Here is a 5,907-nt window from a genome sequence, read left to right on the forward strand (position 1 = left end):
AACCTAGTCCGAAGGTAGTTTGACCCAGTTTCAGTCCATATTTTGGTCCGACACTTTCCAGGGTTTGTTAATGTTCAGTAATACACAATCTGTGAAATTTTGATCCAATTTTGACCAGTAAAACTCCCTGAACTGATGAAAGAAGGTGTAGAAATCAGAATTTTTGAGCGAAAACGAACTAAACGGTAAGAACTCTTCCTCCTGAGCTCTGATACCACATGTAGGATCGTTAGACAACCTGATGAGTCGATCAGAAGAGTGCTCAGACTGAATCAGAGGCGGAATTCATTGATTCAGTCTTTGTTTAGGTTGATTTCACACTTTAACGTCTCTTTTATTAATCTGCTGACAATTTACAAGCTCTGGAAACAAACTGGCAGGGCTTCGCCATTACACCACACAACTACTACCTGGTTCCGCTTATAAGACCACCTATATATAGGCATGGGGTTTCGCTTATATGGACATGTCCATATAAGCGAACCTACATGACAGATAAGCGGAACTATATGATGACATTCAAGCGGAACCTCTACCTATGACACATAAGCGGAACCATGTCTAAAACATGATTTCTCGATTTCTGTGCATAATACAAACAACCCTAACCTAAGACTCGAACTAAGATGTAGTCGACAGACAACTGCACCAACACTCTTTCTTGGATGGAGTGACAAATTGTTTAGATTTTCGTTGTTTTGTGCGTTTCCTTTATTATGAAGTTTCATTTACATTTAGCTTGTTTGGGTTATAGGGTTCTCTTTTAAAGCAACTAGCAATAGCAAATAAGAGCATTGGTGCCGTTGTTGTTGTTATGGTTGAGAGAGATATAGAGGAGATGGATATAGTAAAACCTGATTTTAGATTCATAGGCACTTTAGTTATATGCAGAAGTAGTTTTGGTTTCGAAGGCACGGGCTATAATTGTACTCGCAGCAGATGAAAATGTAGATCAGGTATGTGATACTTAATGATTTTGTTTTCCGCTTAAATTGTTTTTATACTCAAATTCTTTACATGATCAGAGTAATGCACATGCGTTGAGGGTTGTGCTAGCCCTACTTGAGTAAAAGAGGGGCTGAGGGTCATGTTGTTGTTGAGATGTCAACTCTTACAATTACCATTTTTTGGGCTGAGGGTCAGCTAGGTTACGGGTCAAAACTCTTGGCAATCTTTTAATAAAACAAGGAAAGGCCGAAGATGCTGAAAATGCTTTTACGTGGTTCTTCTATATATTTGCTTAATTAATTTTCCATATTTTTCGCTTGGTTAAGCTTAATTGTAGGCGTGTATACCAAGTTATATGGAGAAAATGATCAAAGGGTTAGAATGGACATGTGCCCTCTAGCTTACGCAAAGTGTGCAAAAAGTAAGACTTTTTTTACGTTTTTTTGTATATGCATAAAAACTGTCTTTTGGTACATGTCAAAACATGTTAGGCTGAATTAACCCATAATACTTCTATGATATACAATAATAAACTGAATATAAGAACATAATGATCTAAGGGGTTTTTAGTATTATTTATTAAACATAAGTAAATGGGTCAAAACTGTTTTGAGCTAGATTGTTTTTTGTTTGCTCCCGTGGAACAGATAAAAAGTTAGTTCTCGGTTTCCTTAATATATCTTATGAAAGGAAATTAATAATTTCGAAATTTTGATTGCGATTTTAATAACAAAAGATGCAGATTCTGCCATCCAATTGTACAAAAATGCCCTTTAGGTGCTCGAGCATTCAAAAAGTATGAATTTAGATGACTTGGAGAAGACACGGATAGGCCTGGCATAGTTGCTTCATGTTGTAGGAGGTATGAAATGTTTGTCTATATTTCAAGTTATAATTTATTGATAACGGGTCAAAAGAAGTCAATTACCATTGTAAATGTTATAGCTTGCTCTGTAACTCTTTACAACATGAATCATGATGAAGAAGCTGAACTGGCTCTTAAAGCCTTGTGGGTTGGTGAGTAAGAACCAGCCTTCTACTTCTTTTCTCTTTCGCGGATTTACAAAAATAAAAAGAAACGAAAAAATATAGATAACATGAGTTTGAAATTTGTGGGTCGGGTCAACCAGGTACCATCTTAAAACATGTCACCTTAACAGGGCTCACTCTCATTCCGGTCGAAACGGGTTTTGATTAAATTAGATACGGGTAAAACGAGTCATTTTTAATGTAGTCTATTTGTTTCCGGTTAAAGTAGTCTATTTGTTTCCGATGTTGACTTTCAATTAACCGGTGATACAAGGAAGCCAACAAGTGCATTTTTCAACTTAGGAAAACAATGAAAACATATTCAAACTCTACTCGCTTTGCTCTTGAAGGATAGTCGAAATGGCGTACCAAGGAGGAGGTAACCTGAAGGAGGAATGAAGATGTATACGGTGGTGGGGCCGCTCGCTGGCCACTTGGCTACCACCAAATAAGCTTAGACCTCTTCGCAAAGGCAAAAGTACTGATTTTGTTGATTGTTTTCATTTTCCTTACTAAAAATGAAAGTTTTACTAGATAAATATGCTTATATGTCAAACAGTTGAGAAAGATGCAGTCCCTAATAGTAAAATAAAGCTTATTATTTTGTAGTACATTGACACGCACCTCACGTATGTTATGCGCGCCTTAGATTTTGGGACCAAAACGCCTTCCATTTATTGAAACCAAGCTCCACCCACATAAAAAGACACTTTTTTTTTTCATTCAGATTGATCTTATAATAAAGTTTTCAAACTATATAACATGATGTCGATTCCCCTACTGAAACAGAAATAATAAGGCTAATTGTCTAAAAGCTGTTTAGACATATAATATTAGTTTCTAATTGTATTGTTTGTATTTTTACTTAATTCAGAGGTGTCTCCCAAGGGATGGACTGGATGAGCATATTCATATACACATGGTAATTTTTCTTTTGAATCAATGTCATCCTTTGAAGTACAAGCTAAAGATGGCAAGGTGGGCTAGTTAGATAAGTTGCATAAAGAGTTAAATGTGTTCGGGTGTTGACCTAACATAGATTGATCCGTTAACCCTCTTTTGTTTTAGTTCTATCATTATTAATGTGGAAAAACAATACCATTACAAACAATAATATAAACCATGGATACCATGATTTGGGTGATTTTTGTCTGTTCCAATTTGTTTTTTCGAGCCCGCCCCTTTTAAGTTCCTACAAATTCAATATGTTTCGATAAGATGCATTCTTGATCAACAAACCTAACTCATCCCAACCCAAGTTCGCATGCTTTGCTCTTTTCCAAGTGATGTATGGTTGACTCCGCCGCAACGCCCAGGTTTCCCACTAGTATAATATAATAACCGAACCCTTGATGATAATCAAGTGATTATTCGTCATGGTACTAAGTTACATCATCTAAATTCTTAGTTTCTCGTTACGATTCTAATGGGCATTTAAACCCATGAAATCATTCTAACCCATTCGGGTTTATAGTGTCAAAACCGAGTACTAAGTCTAGATGATTACTTTCTTACATACATACTTTATGTACCTTAAATTCCTAATGCCGAATATAAACATTCCTTGAACTCTAATCCGAATGCATTCAACCTCCAAATCTCATTCACTCGTTAACACTTGGATAATCGGAAGACTTAGCAATTTTGTGAGTATACTTGACCCATTTTACCGTTTTCACACTTTTTGGGTGTAACATGTTTATTTATACAAAACACATTTAGCATTCATATTCTTATGCAATTATACAAATAACAATCCAATACATGCTTACTATTTGCTATGCTTGATTCATGTTTTCTGGGTGATTCTTATGTGATGAACTTGTCATTAACTTCGATCAAGCCTCCATTAACATGTATAGCGCTGTAGGAGTAACGCACCACCCGTGAATGAGAGGTCATATTAAGTTAATCATTCTTTATACTTGCGTTAATCTTTGGTTTGACTTGTTTGTTCACATGCCGGTTTATACGTTAATCTTGATAACTAGGTTTGCTATGTGGATTGTTCATTACCATTTTATACTATTATGCTAGTACACCAAACTTGTATACTCGCCAATACTTTTGTATAGAACTACGCTTTTAAAACATGTTGTAGGTTTAATGATGATGTTGATGATGCATGGAACATAGTAGGATGCCTAGATACTCATTTCAAATTTTGTATACTTATTGTAATGCAATTCTTTTATTTCAAGTTGTTATAATTGTACTTTCCTTTCCATGCTGTAATCAAATTCTTATAGTAATAAAATGAAATTCATCATTTAAATACTCATCGCAAATTTTAGTGTTATGTGTAATGAGCAATCTATTTCGTCTCTCTCCGATGTTTCCGCCATCGGTTGGGGTGTGACAGATAGTCCCTGTACCTAACATCAGTTAGTTTTCTGAGTTAACAGGGTGTGAATGACTAGATTGCTCCTGAACAATAAAAAATAAATAATAAAGATGGCCCACCCTCATCTTCCTCCTCCCCTCTCTCTCTCTCTAAAACCCACCACCATCGCCATCGTGAAACATAATCCCCAAATTGATCAGACCTGATGCCTCTTCCCATCTTCCTCTGAAACCCTATTCAAATTGATCAGACCTGATCACATAATCCTAACGTTATTTTCGTTTTACAATCTAATCTGATTCATATCCTCCCGTGAACTGCTTGAATTGGTAAATTGGATGTTTGAAGAATTAACGTTCAAGAATCTTCCGTTCTTGAATCTTACAAAGTCTCCACTCTATCCCTTGGATTAAACATTGCCGGTATTGGATTTGATTTCTTGTTGCCGTTTAGTGGCATACAAGATTTTGACGTTGCTTTGCTTGATAAAGTGTATATTCACATAGTTGAATCGCCTCTGATTATGATTTAGTCGTTGCAGATTTTTGCTTGCTGAAAGCGGTTAAGATTGCAAGTAAATTTAAGGGTGAAAGTCAAACTCTTCAATCTCTTTTAGATCACATGGCGATGACACGCGTAATAGCAAGCACACCCGTGAGTTTGCTTTCAAATTGCTTTGAAACAACAAGCATGGTTCAGACTCAAATATCGTTTCATTTAACTGAATCAAGTCTCCTCCATTTATCTTTCTTCGGGTACCGATTATGTGATTAGGTTTGATCAATTTGATTAGGGTTTTAGAGGAAGATGGGAAGAGGGATCAGGTCTGATCAATTTGGGGATTATGTTTCACGATGGCGATGGTTGCGTGTTTTAGAGAGAGAGGGGGGGGATGAAGAAGATGAGGGTGGGCTATCTTTATTTTTTTATTGTTCAGGAGCAATCTAGTCATTTCACACCCTCTTAATTGAGAAAACTAACTAATGTTAGGTACAGGGACTATCCGGGAACGGAAATTGAAAAGTTGGGAACTATAGTTGTAATTTTAGAAAGTTAGGGACTAAAGGTGGAAAAGAGAGAGACAGAGATGAGAGAGAGACATGTTTTTATATATTATTTTGGGTAAATTACACTTTTTGTCTTTTATGTTTGTATCAGATTGCAATTGCAATAGATGACCTTTAACTTTAATAATTACAGTCACAATCCTTTATTTGTAAAACACATTACACCTTACGTCCTTTAACACTAACCTTGTCAAAATTTTCAGTTAAGTATGACATGTGCCTTGCACATGAGGGTAAGTTGGTAATTTTACACTAAAACTAAATTAATTAAAATAAAAATATATATAAATAAACACACTCCTTATCTACCCATCTCCTTCATCCACTTCCACTATAACCACCACTATGGTTTCCTCTCTCTCCTCTACCTTCTCTACCCCTTCTCTCCGCCGCTTCTCTCTCCTCCCCACCCACCTCTCTCTGCCGTTGTTCTACGACTTCTTGCTGAATGGTGAATCCCAATAAACCCCAATGGATATTCTTCTCATCAATGAAATAGAGAACCCACAAAGCAGTCGG

General features: G+C 36.3%; 1 long non-coding RNA gene across 1 annotated transcript; it reads left to right on the top strand.

Annotated features, from left to right (window-relative positions):
• Positions 1-2,342: 2,342 nt before the first annotated feature.
• LOC110875043 lies at positions 2,343-2,937 on the top strand. Its single transcript, XR_002556465.2, has 2 exons — positions 2,343-2,455; positions 2,852-2,937. It is a non-coding gene; the product is annotated as an uncharacterized LOC110875043 (long non-coding RNA).
• The last annotated feature ends 2,970 nt before the right edge of the window (positions 2,938-5,907 follow it).

Source organism: Helianthus annuus, chromosome 16 (genome assembly GCF_002127325.2).
Source record: "Helianthus annuus cultivar XRQ/B chromosome 16, HanXRQr2.0-SUNRISE, whole genome shotgun sequence".
NCBI lineage: Eukaryota > Viridiplantae > Streptophyta > Magnoliopsida > Asterales > Asteraceae > Helianthus > Helianthus annuus.